Here is a 12,836-nt window from a genome sequence, read left to right as displayed (position 1 = left end):
CTGTCACCTCCAACTCAAAAATATTGCAAGAATCCGTTCCTTCCTCAGCCCACAATCTAACAAAACTCTTTTGCATGCTCTCATCATCTCCCGCCTCGATTACTGCAACACCCTCCTCTGTGGCTTCCCCGCTAACTCCCTTGCACCACTCCAGTCTGTCCTCAACTCTGCTTCCCGGCTAATCCACTTCTCTCCTCGCTACTCCCCTGCTTCACCCCTCTGCAAATCCCTCCACTGGCTCCCAATTCCCCAACGAATCCAGTTCAAACTACTAACACTGATCTACAAAGCCATCCACAACCTGTCCCCTCCCTATATCTCTGAACTAATCTCCCAACATCTTCCCTCACATAATCTTCGATCCTCCCAAGACCTCCTACTCTCCTCCACACTTATTCGTTCCTCATACAACCGCCTTCAAGATTTCTCCCGAATATCCCCCACCCTCTAGAATTCCATGCCTCAACACGTCCGATTATCCACCACCCTCGGATCCTTCAGACGGAACCTGAAAACCCATCTCTTCAGGAAAGCCTACAGCCAACAATATCCGAGCCGCCGCCTGTGATAGAACTTGCGTGATTAATGCAAAAAAATTTATAAGAAATATTATAAATACCGTATATACTCGAGTATAAGCCGAGATTTTCAGCCCAAATTTTTGTGCTGTGCAGAGCACTATATGGCAGAGCTTTATATGGCACATCTATGGGGCAATAATGAACGGTGCAGAGCACTATATGGCACAGCTTTCTATGGCACATCTATGCGGCAATAATGAACAGTGCAGAGCACTATATGGCAGAGCTTTCTATGGCACATGTATGGGGCAATAATGAACGGTGCAGAGCACTATATGGCAGAGCTTTCTATGGCACATCTATGGGGCAATAATGAACGGTGCAGAGCACTATATGGCAGAGCTTTCTATGGCACATCTATGGGGCAATAATGAACGGTGCAGAGCACTATATGGCACAGCTTTCTATTGCACATCTATGGGGCAATAATGAACGGTGCAGAGCACTATATGGCACAGCTTTCTATTGCACATCTATGGGGCAATAATGAACGGTGCAGAGCACTATATGGCACAGTTTTATATGCACAGCTTTCTATGGGGCAATAATGAACGGTGCAGAGCACTTTATGGCACAGCTTTATATGGCACATCTATGGGGCAATAATGAACGGTGCAGAGCACTATATGGCACAGTTTTATATGGCACATCTATGGGGCAATAATGAACGGTGCAGAGCACTATATGGCACAGCTTTATATGGCACATCTATGGGGCAATAATGAACAGTATGGAGCATTATATATGGCACAGCTGTATATGGAACATCTATGGGGCAATAATGAACAATATGGAGCATTATATGTGGCACAGCTTTATATGGAGCATCTTTTGGGGCAATAATGAACGGTATGGAGCATCTATTTTCATTTTTGAAATTCACCGGTAGCCTCTGCATTTCCTACCCTAGGCTTATACTCGAGTCAATAAGTTTTCCCAGTTTTTTGTGGCAAAATTACGGGGGTCGGCTTATACTCGGGACGGCTTATACTCGAGTATATACAGTATATATATATTTTTTTTTTTTGTTATAATTATTACTTGTCCATTTAAAGATTGTATATAGTTAAACTTCAATGCTTTTTTCATATTAAAATTAAGAACTATTCAAATATTCCATTCTGTGGCCGGGTTTTGATGTTCACCAGTAGGTGGGACATGTAATTTCCCTGAATCACAGCTTCCTTTGTTAGTTGATTTACATTCTTCATTGTATGATTGCCTGTAGGAGAAATCAAATCGATTTTAATCCCTTCTGTCATGGCCCTTTTTCGTTTTTGTGTTTTCGTTTTTTGCTCCTCTCTTTCCCAGAGCCATAACTTTTTTAATTTTCCGTCAATATGGCCATGTTAGAGCTTATTTTTGGCGGGATGAGTTGTACTTTTGAACAACACCATTGGTTTTACCATGTCTTGTACTAGAAAACGGGAAAAAATTCCAAGTGCGGTGAAATTGCAAAAAAAGTGCAATCCCACACTTGTTTTTTTATTGGCTTTTTTTCTAGCTTCACTAAATGCTAAAACTGAGCTGCCATTGTGATTCTCCAGGTCTTTATGAGTTCAAAGACACCTAACATGTCTAGGTTATTTTTTATCCAAGTGGTGAAAAAAAATTCCAAACTTTGCTAAAAAAAAAAAAAAAAGTGCCATTTTCCTATACCCGTAGCATCTCCATTTTTCGTGATCTGGGGTCAGGTGAGGGCTTATTTTTTGTGTGCCGAGCTGGCGTTTTTAATGATGCCACATTTGTGCAGATACGTTCTTTTGATTGCCCGTTATTGCATTTTAATGCAATGTAGCTACGACCAAAAAAGCGTAATTCTGGCGTTTCAAATATTTTTATCGCTACGCCGTTTACCGATCAGGTTAATGCTTTTTTTTATTGATGGATCGGGCAATTCTCAATGCGGTGATACCAAATATGTGTAGGTTTGATTTTTTTTGATTGTTTTATTTTGGATGGGGTGAAAGGGGGTGATTTAACCCCTTTACCCCCAAGGGTGGTTTGCACGTTAATGACCAGGCCAATTTTTACAATTCTGACCACTGTCCATTTATGAGGTTATAACTCTGGAACGCTTCAACGGACCCCAGTGATTCTGACATTGTTTTCTCGTGACATAGTGTACTTCATGATAGTGGTAAAAATTCTTTGATAGTACCTGCGTTTATTTGTGAAAAAAAAACGGAAATTTGGCGAAAATTATGAAAATTTCACAATTTTCCAACTTTGAATTTTTATGCAATTAAATCACAGAAATATGTCACACAAAATACTTAATAAGTAACATTTCCCACATGTCTAATTTACATCAGCACAATTTTGGAACCAAAATTTTTTTTTGTTAGGGAGTTATGAGGGTTAAAAGTTCACCAGCAATTTCTCATTTTTACAACACCATTTTTTTAGGGACCACATCTCATTTGAAGTCATTTTGAGGGGTCTATATGATAGAAAATATCAAAATGTGACACCATTCTAAAAACTGCACCCCTCATGGTGCTCAAAACCATATTCAAGAAGTTTATTAACCCTTCTGGTGCATCACAGGAATTTTTGGAATGTTTAAATAAAAATGAACATTTAACTTTTTTTCACAAAAAATTTACTTCAGCTCCAATTTGTTTTATTTTACCAAGGGTAACAGGAGAAAATGGACCCCAATAGTTGTTGTACAATTTGTCCTGAGAACACCGATACCCTATATGTGGGGGTAAACCACTGTTTGGGCGCATGACAGAGCTCGGAAGCGAAGGAGCGCCATTTGACTTTTCAATGCAAAATTGACTGGAATCGAGATGGGACACCGTGTTGCGTTTGGAGAGCCCCTGATGTGCCTAAACATTGAAACCCCCCACAAGTGACACCATTTTGGAAAGTAAAAAAAAAAAAAAAAGTGTGCCGGAGTTTTTTCCTTCTATATATTCTGTTTTCTCCTGAGCACCTCCTGTTTTAGTGAGCATCTTCGTGATCGTGATTTTTGTATTTTTCTGAAGGTTGCTCCTAATTACACAGATGTCTTTTTCCACCTTATCATATAACCAAGAAGAGGCTTCTAACATTGTTTCTCAAATTACCACATCTGGGACTTTCCTACATACTCCCTCTGAGGAGTTACGGACCAGGGATTTTGAGAAGGACTTGAAACGGTATACGGCTCTAGATCTTCATAGTATAACCTTGGCAGAATATCACCGTGTTCAACGGATACCCCGAGGTCTCAGGGTTCCCCTTAGACCCACCCTGTTTCAGGATAACTCCGATTATTGTGGTAAATTTGAAGCTATTTTGAACAAGTGTTCTATGGACTTAATAGTTCTGACCATTGACTTTTTACAGAAAGAAATTACAGAATTGAACTCGAAGATCTCATCTACGGAGCAACAACTAAAGAGTACATCATCACCGGAGGACTTCAAATTATTGAAAGATAAAGTGGACAAGGCTGTATCTGATTTACGTGAGACCTTACAGACCAGGAAACGCAATAAATTCCTACGCGACACCGAGGACTACAGGAGTAACCAAGTATATAAATGGCAATCTTCCAATTATCCAAGGTATCGGAGGCCTACAAGACGGGACTACAGCCCTTTCTCCACCAGTTCAGAGAGCGATGTTGGCACTTCACGTTCAACTTTTTTAGACCAACGCCCAGGACGTTCCTACAGAGGAAAATGAGGAGGGGGCAACGGACACGGACCGGAACAACGCAGAATGGCGACCAGATCACAGGTATCACCGATAACATTGTCTACAACATTTCCTCAACATGTTTATCACCCTCTGAAATGACTGTATTGCAGAAGGGACTAAGTTTCTGTCCGGTCCCCCGTTTCAATGCATTCCAATTAGATCAGGAGTTGTATCGTTTTTTCCGGAATGTGCGCCTTAAAGCTCATTTCTCAAGGACTTCGCCGGTCTTTCCTACCTTACCTGATCAGAGGAGTTCCGAGTTTACCTTGAACAATTTGAACTTACGGTTACGTAGTTCTTTTCAGCCTCCACATGTCTATCACCCAGTTGAAACTTATATTGAATTTGTGAAAAATGACATAAAGAAAGTATTACAATCCATCGAGAAGGGTGATTATCACATTAAACATAACCTTACTATAGAGGAAAAACAGGCCTTGGTATCTCTGAGAGAGAATAAACAAATTATAGTAAAACCGGCTGATAAGGGGGGTTCAATAGTGGTTCTTGATCGGGATTATTATATGCAAGAGATAAAAACACAACTTAGCGATTTAGACACATACCAACCTATAAATCATAATCCCACTTTTGAAATGGGGGCGAGAGATCAAAGATTTAGTTACTTATTATACTACTATGGGTATTATTGACACTAAATTGGGAGAATTTCTTATCAAACAACATCCGATTATTCCCGTCTTTTATACTCTCCCCAAAATTCATAAGCATCCGTCCAAGCCCCCAGGGCGTCCTATCGTTGCTTCTACGGAATCCCTGTTGTCTCCCCTAGCCATCGTACTGGATAAAATTCTATCACCCCTGGTACCACGTATTAAATCTTATCTCAGAGATACATCTGACTTTTTGACATCCCTTGCGAGTATAGGCAGATTACCACCTAATTGTCTTTTGGTAACCATGGACGTCAATAGTCTTTACACTAGTATTCGACATTCTGAGGGAATTGAGTCCGTCATGTCCTTTTTATCACGTCATACAGACTTTTCTGACCAGCAGCGTAAATTTTGCAAGGACTGTTTAACCATGGTATTAACAAGGAATTTCTTTATGTTTGAGGACCACTTCTTCATTCAAAAGAGGGGGACTGCTATGGGGTCCAACATGGCACCCCCATATGCAAACATCTTTATGGATCAATTTGAGATGTCCTTTGTTTACACACATTCCAGCTTCAAGTCCTATGCGGCCTATTGGCGTCGATACATAGATGACGTTTTTCTTATTTGGACTGGGGACGTTGACACACTTTTAAGTTTTCACACACATCTCAATTCGAGTTTACTAGGCCTTTCCTTCTCATTATCATACGATTACACTTCTATGAATTTTTTAGACACTACAGTCATTATTAATGCGAACAGAAATATTGAGACTGACCTGTTTGTAAAACCTACCGATAGAAATAGCCTTCTTAAATATGACAGCTGTCACCCCCATCATATAAAAAGAGCCCTCCCCAAATCCCAGCATGATAGAGTCGATAGGATTGTATTCAATCCGGATACCAGCCGCCTCAGACACTCAGAGATGAGTGCCAAATTTCGGAGTAGGGGCTATCCCGATCATGTCCTTAAATTCAAACAGAACACGCTGGGCTCCGATGTGTCACCACAAGTACCTAGATTGGCATTTGTTAGCACGTTTCACCCATTTAATTCTCTCATCAACAAGTGTATTCTTCAACACTGGGAAATTCTTAAAAATGCACATCCACAGGTAAAAGAATTTAATGTGAAACCAATTATCTGCAACAAACGTTGTTCTAATATCAAAGACTGCCTTGTTAAGGCGGATGTGGGATCTAACATCAGGGAACCGATACAAAGAGTCCATTCCACACACGTAACGGCACTTTTCCATGTTTAGGATGTCACCAATGCTCCAACATAACAAAGGGGGATTCTTTTATACATCCCCATTCCGGAAAACGGTTTTCCATTAGAGGACATTTTACCTGCAACTCATCATTTGTGGTATATTTAATTAAGTGCCCCTGCGGTCTCGGATATGTTGGGGAGACCACCCAGCATGTCCGGGACCGCATTTCAAAACATAAATCCACCATTCGTTGTGGGAGGTCCCTTTTACCCATTCCGGCCCATTTTTTACAGCATAATCATACGGTGGCACAATTGAGATACCAGGTGATAGACCATGTACCGTTGGCCAGGAGGGGGGGTGACAGAATTAAACGGTTAAAAGAGCGTGAATCCTTTTGGATTTACACGCTACAGACATTATCTCCATATGGGTTAAATAGGGAGTATGAAGTTTCATACTAATATTCTGATGTGATCCTTTGTTTTTCTTTAGATGACTAGGTGTTAAATCATCCTCCGTATGGGTTCTATCCTTTGGCTAAAATTGTACAATATTTGTGATACTCATATTTTTTACATGTCCTCCGTAGGTCATTTTATCAATTATGCTGTCCGATAAGATTGTTTAGATCTAACATAGTGGTACCTGATTGCTCATTGGTTTTTGTTTATCATTTTTCTTAGTCTAGTGCTAATACGGTGTCTCTTTTTTCCCCTTTTTTTTCAGCACTCGAGTGGTGTATAGAGCTAGGGCGGTGTTTTCTTCTGCGCGTGCGCACAATCTCGGTACTTTCCGGCTTCTTTCGGCTCTCACTCGGGCTTCACCTTCCGCTTTGGTGCACGGCATCCTCTGCACTTTGACCCGGAAGTACCCGTATCTGATCAGGTAAATGCCGACCGCACGCTTGCTTCTGCACACATGCCTCCGTAACAGCGGTCACAGCTTTCCGGTCCCCTGCATATTATGTGTTATGGCTGGCAATCAGGCAACACAGCGTGCAGTAATCAGCGCACATACAGAGATCTGGCAATAACCAAAAACAATAGGACGAGCTCTGAGACGTGGAATCTCTGTAGACTGCAGTACCTGATCTATCCTCACACAACTATAAGCAGCAGTGGATTGCGCCTATCACTACCTATGCAACTCGGCACTGCCTGAGGAGCTGACTAGCCTGAAGATAGAAATACAAGCCTGACTTACCTCAGAGAAATACCCCAAAGGAATAGGCAGCCCCCCACATATAATGACTGTTAGCAAGATGAAAAGACAAACGTAGGAATGAAATAGATTCAGCAAAGTGAGGCCCGATATTCTAGACAGAGCGAGGATAGCAAAGAGAACTATGCAGTCTACAAAAAACCCTAAAACGAAAACCACGCAAAGGGGCAAAAAGACCCACCGTGCCGAACTAACAGCACGGCGGTGCACCCCTTTGCTTCTCAGAGCTTCCAGCAAAAGTTAATAGCAAGCTGGACAGAAAAAACAGAAAACAAACTAGAAGCACTTATCTAGCAGAGCAGCAGGCCCAAGGAAAGATGCAGTAGCTCAGATCCAACACTGGAACATTGACAAGGAGCAAGGAAGACAGACTCAGGTGGAGCTAAATAGCAAGGCAGCCAACGAGCTCACCAAAACACCTGAGGGAGGAAGCCCAGAGACTGCAATACCACTTGTGACCACAGAAGTGAACTCAGCCACAGAATTCACAACAGTACCCCCCCCCCTTGAGGAGGGGTCACCGAACCCTCACCAGAACCCCCAGGCCGACCAGGATGAGCCACATGAAAGGCACGAACAAGATCTGGGGCATGGACATCAGAGGCAAAAACCCAGGAATTATCTTCCTGAGCATAACCCTTCCATTTGACCAGATACTGGAGTTTCCGTCTAGAGACACGAGAATCCAAAATCTTCTCCACAATATACTCCAATTCCCCCTCCACCAAAACAGGGGCAGGAGGCTCCACAGATGGAACCATAGGTGCCACGTATCTCCTCAACAACGACCTATGGAATACATTATGTATGGAAAAGGAGTCTGGGAGGGTCAGACGAAAAGACACCGGATTGAGAATCTCAGAAATCCTGTACGGACCAATAAAACGAGGTTTAAATTTAGGAGAGGAAACCTTCATAGGAATATGACGAGAAGATAACCAAACCAGATCCCCAACACGAAGTCGGGGTCCCACACGGCGTCTGCGATTAGCGAAAAGCTGAGCCTTCTCCTGGGACAAGGTCAAATTGTCCACCACCTGAGTCCAGATCTGCTGCAACCTGTCCACCACAGAATCCACACCAGGACAGTCCGAAGACTCAACCTGTCCTGAAGAGAAACGAGGATGGAACCCAGAATTGCAGAAAAATGGAGAGACCAAGGTAGCCGAGCTGGCCCGATTATTAAGGGCGAACTCAGCCAACGGCAAAAATGACACCCAATCATCCTGGTCAGCGGAAACAAAACATCTCAGATATGTTTCCAAGGTCTGATTGGTTCGTTCGGTCTGGCCATTAGTCTGAGGATGGAAGGCCGAGGAGAAAGATAGGTCAATGCCCATCCTACCACAAAAGGCTCGCCAGAACCTCGAGACAAACTGGGAACCTCTGTCAGAAACAATATTCTCAGGAATGCCATGTAAACGAACCACATGCTGGAAGAACAAAGGCACCAAATCAGAGGAGGAAGGCAATTTAACCAAGGGCACCAGATGGACCATTTTAGAAAAGCGATCACAGACCACCCAAATGACCGACATTTTTTGAGAAACGGGAAGGTCAGAAATGAAATCCATCGAAATATGTGTCCAAGGCCTCTTCGGGACCGGCAAGGGCAAAAGCAACCCACTGGCACGTGAACAGCAGGGCTTAGCCCTAGCACAAATTCCACAGGACTGCACAAAAGCACGCACATCCCGTGACAGAGATGGCCACCAGAAGGATCTAGCAACCAACTCCCTGGTACCAAAGATTCCTGGATGACCGGCCAGCACCGAACAATGAAGTTCAGAGATAACTTTACTAGTCCACCTATCAGGGACGAACAGTTTCTCGGCCGGACAACGATCAGGTTTATTAGCCTGAAATTTCTGCAACACTCTCCGCAAATCAGGGGAGATGGCAGACACAATGACTCCTTCCTTGAGGATACTCGCCGGCTCAGATAACCCCAGAGAGTCGGGCACAAAACTCCTAGACAGAGCATCCGCCTTCACATTTCTAGAGCCCGGAAGGTATGAAATCACAAAATCAAAACGAGCAAAAAATAACGACCAACGGGCCTGTCTAGGATTCAAGCGCTTGGCAGACTCAAGATAAGTAAGGTTCTTATGATCAGTCAAAACCACCACGCGATGCTTAGCACCCTCAAGCCAATGACGCCACTCCTCGAATGCCCACTTCATGGCCAGCAACTCTCGGTTGCCCACATCATAATTACGCTCAGCAGCAGAAAATTTCCTGGAAAAGAAAGCACATGGTTTGAACACTGAGCAACCAGAACCTCTCTGTGACAAAACCGCCCCTGCACCAATCTCAGAAGCATCAACCTCGACCTGGAACGGAAGAGAAACATCAGGTTGACACAACACAGGGGCACAGCAAAAACGACGCTTCAACTCCTGAAAAGCTTCCACGGCAGCAGAAGACCAATTAACCAAATCAGCACCCTTCTTGGTCAAATCGGTCAATGGTCTAGCAATGCTAGAAAAATTACAGATGAAGCGACGATAAAAATTAGCAAAGCCCAGGAATTTCTGCAGACTTTTTAGAGATGTCGGCTGAGTCCAATCCTGGATGGCCTGAACCTTAACCGGATCCATCTCGATAGTAGAAGGGGAAAAGATGAACCCCAAAAATGAAACTTTCTGCACACCGAAGAGACACTTTGATCCCTTCACGAACAAGGAATTAGCACGCAGTACCTGGAAAACCATTCTGACTTGCTTCACATGAGACTCCCAATCATCTGAGAAGATCAAAATGTCATCCAAGTAAACAATCAAGAATTTATCCAGATACTCACGGAAAATGTCATGCATAAAAGACTGAAAAACAGATGGAGCATTGGCAAGTCCGAACGGCATCACCAGATACTCAAAATGACCCTCGGGCGTATTAAATGCCGTTTTCCATTCATCTCCCTGCCTGATTCTCACCAGATTATACGCACCACGAAGATCAATCTTAGTAAACCAACTAGCCCCCTTAATCCGAGCAAACAAGTCAGAAATCAATGGCAAGGGATACTGAAACTTAACAGTGATCTTATTAAGAAGGCGGTAATCAATACACGGTCTTAGCGAACCATCCTTCTTGGCTACAAAAAAGAACCCTGCTCCCAATGGTGACGACGATGGGCGAATATGTCCCTTCTCCAGGGACTCCTTCACATAACTGCGCATAGCGGTGTGTTCAGGTACGGACAAATTAAATAAACGACCCTTAGGGAATTTACTACCAGGAATCAAATCGATAGCACAATCACAATTCCTATGCGGAGGTAGGGCATCAGACTTGGACTCTTCAAATACATCCTGAAAGTCCGACAAGAACTCTGGGATGTCAGAAGGAATGGATGACGAAATAGACAAAAATGGAACATCACCATGTACTCCCTGACAACCCCAGCTGGTTACCGACATAGAGTTCCAATCCAATACTGGATTATGGGTTTGTAGCCATGGCAACCCCAACACGACCACATCATGCAAATTATGCAGTACCAGAAAGCGAATAACTTCCTGATGTGCAGGAGCCATGCACATGGTCAGCTGGGCCCAGTACTGAGGCTTATTCTTGGCCAAAGGTGTAGCATCAATTCCTCTCAACGGAATAGGACACCGCAAAGGCTCCAAGAAAAATCCACAACGTTTAGCATAATCCAAATCCATCAGATTCAGGGCAGCGCCTGAATCCACAAACGCCATGACAGAATACGATGACAAAGAGCACATTAAGGTAATGGACAAAATGAATTTGGACTGTACAGTACCAATAACGGCAGAGCTATCGAACCGCCTAGTGCGTTTAGGACAATTAGAAATAGCATGAGTAGAATCACCACAATAGAAACACAGTCTGTTCAGACGTCTGTGTTCTTGCCGTTCTACTTTAGTCATAGTCCTGTCGCACTGCATAGGCTCAGGTTTACTCTCAGACAATACCGCCAGATGGTGCACAGATTTACGCTCGCGCAAGCGACGACCGATCTGAATGGCCAAGGACATAGACTCATTCAAACCAGCAGGCATAGGAAATCCCACCATTACATCCGTAAGAGCTTCAGAGAGACCCTTTCTGAACAAAGCCGCTAGTGCAGATTCATTCCACAGAGTGAGTACTGACCACTTTCTAAATTTCTGACAATATACTTCTACATCATCCTGACCCTGGCATAAAGCCAGCAGATTTTTCTCAGCCTGATCCACTGAATTAGGCTCATCGTAAAGCAATCCCAGCGCCTGGAAAAATGCATCAACATTACTCAATGCAGAATCTCCTGGTGCAAGAGAAAACGCCCAGTCCTGTGGGTCGCCGCGCAAAAAAGAAATAATAATCAAAACCTGTTGAATAGGATTACCAGAAGAATGAGGTTTCAAGGCCAAAAATAGCTTACAATTATTTCTGAAGCTCAGGAACTTAGTTCTGTCACCAAAAAACAAATCAGGAATCGGAATTCTTGGTTCTAGCATCGATTTCTGATCAATAGTATCTTGAATCTTTTGTACATTTACAACGAGATTATCCATTGAGGAGCACAGAGCCTGAATATCCATGTCCACAGCTGTGTCCTGAAGCACTCTAATGTCTAGGGGAAAAAAAAGACTGAAGACAGAGCTAAGAAAAAAAAATGATGTCAGGATTTCTTTTTTCCCTCTATTGGGAATCATTGGTGTGGCTCCTTGTACTGTTGTGGCTGGCAATCAGGCAACACAGCGTGCAGTAATCAGCGCACATACAGAGATCTGGCAATAACCAAAAACAATAGGACGAGCTCTGAGACGTGGAATCTCTGTAGACTGCAGTACCTGATCTATCCTCACACAACTATAAGCAGCAGTGGATTGCGCCTATCACTACCTATGCAACTCGGCACTGCCTGAGGAGCTGACTAGCCTGAAGATAGAAATACAAGCCTGACTTACCTCAGAGAAATACCCCAAAGGAATAGGCAGCCCCCCACATATAATGACTGTTAGCAAGATGAAAAGACAAACGTAGGAATGAAATAGATTCAGCAAAGTGAGGCCCGATATTCTAGACAGAGCGAGGATAGCAAAGAGAACTATGCAGTCTACAAAAAACCCTAAAACGAAAACCACGCAAAGGGGCAAAAAGACCCACCGTGCCGAACTAACAGCACGGCGGTGCACCCCTTTGCTTCTCAGAGCTTCCAGCAAAAGTTAATAGCAAGCTGGACAGAAAAAACAGAAAACAAACTAGAAGCACTTATCTAGCAGAGCAGCAGGCCCAAGGAAAGATGCAGTAGCTCAGATCCAACACTGGAACATTGACAAGGAGCAAGGAAGACAGACTCAGGTGGAGCTAAATAGCAAGGCAGCCAACGAGCTCACCAAAACACCTGAGGGAGGAAGCCCAGAGACTGCAATACCACTTGTGACCACAGAAGTGAACTCAGCCACAGAATTCACAACAATTATGCAACGCCTTCTTGTGGCTGAATTACCAAGGTATTGTCCTAGCTCTCATTTT

The sequence above is a fragment of the Ranitomeya imitator genome, chromosome 7 (assembly GCF_032444005.1).
Source record: "Ranitomeya imitator isolate aRanImi1 chromosome 7, aRanImi1.pri, whole genome shotgun sequence".
NCBI lineage: Eukaryota > Metazoa > Chordata > Amphibia > Anura > Dendrobatidae > Ranitomeya > Ranitomeya imitator.
This window is presented reverse-complemented; position numbering follows the sequence as displayed.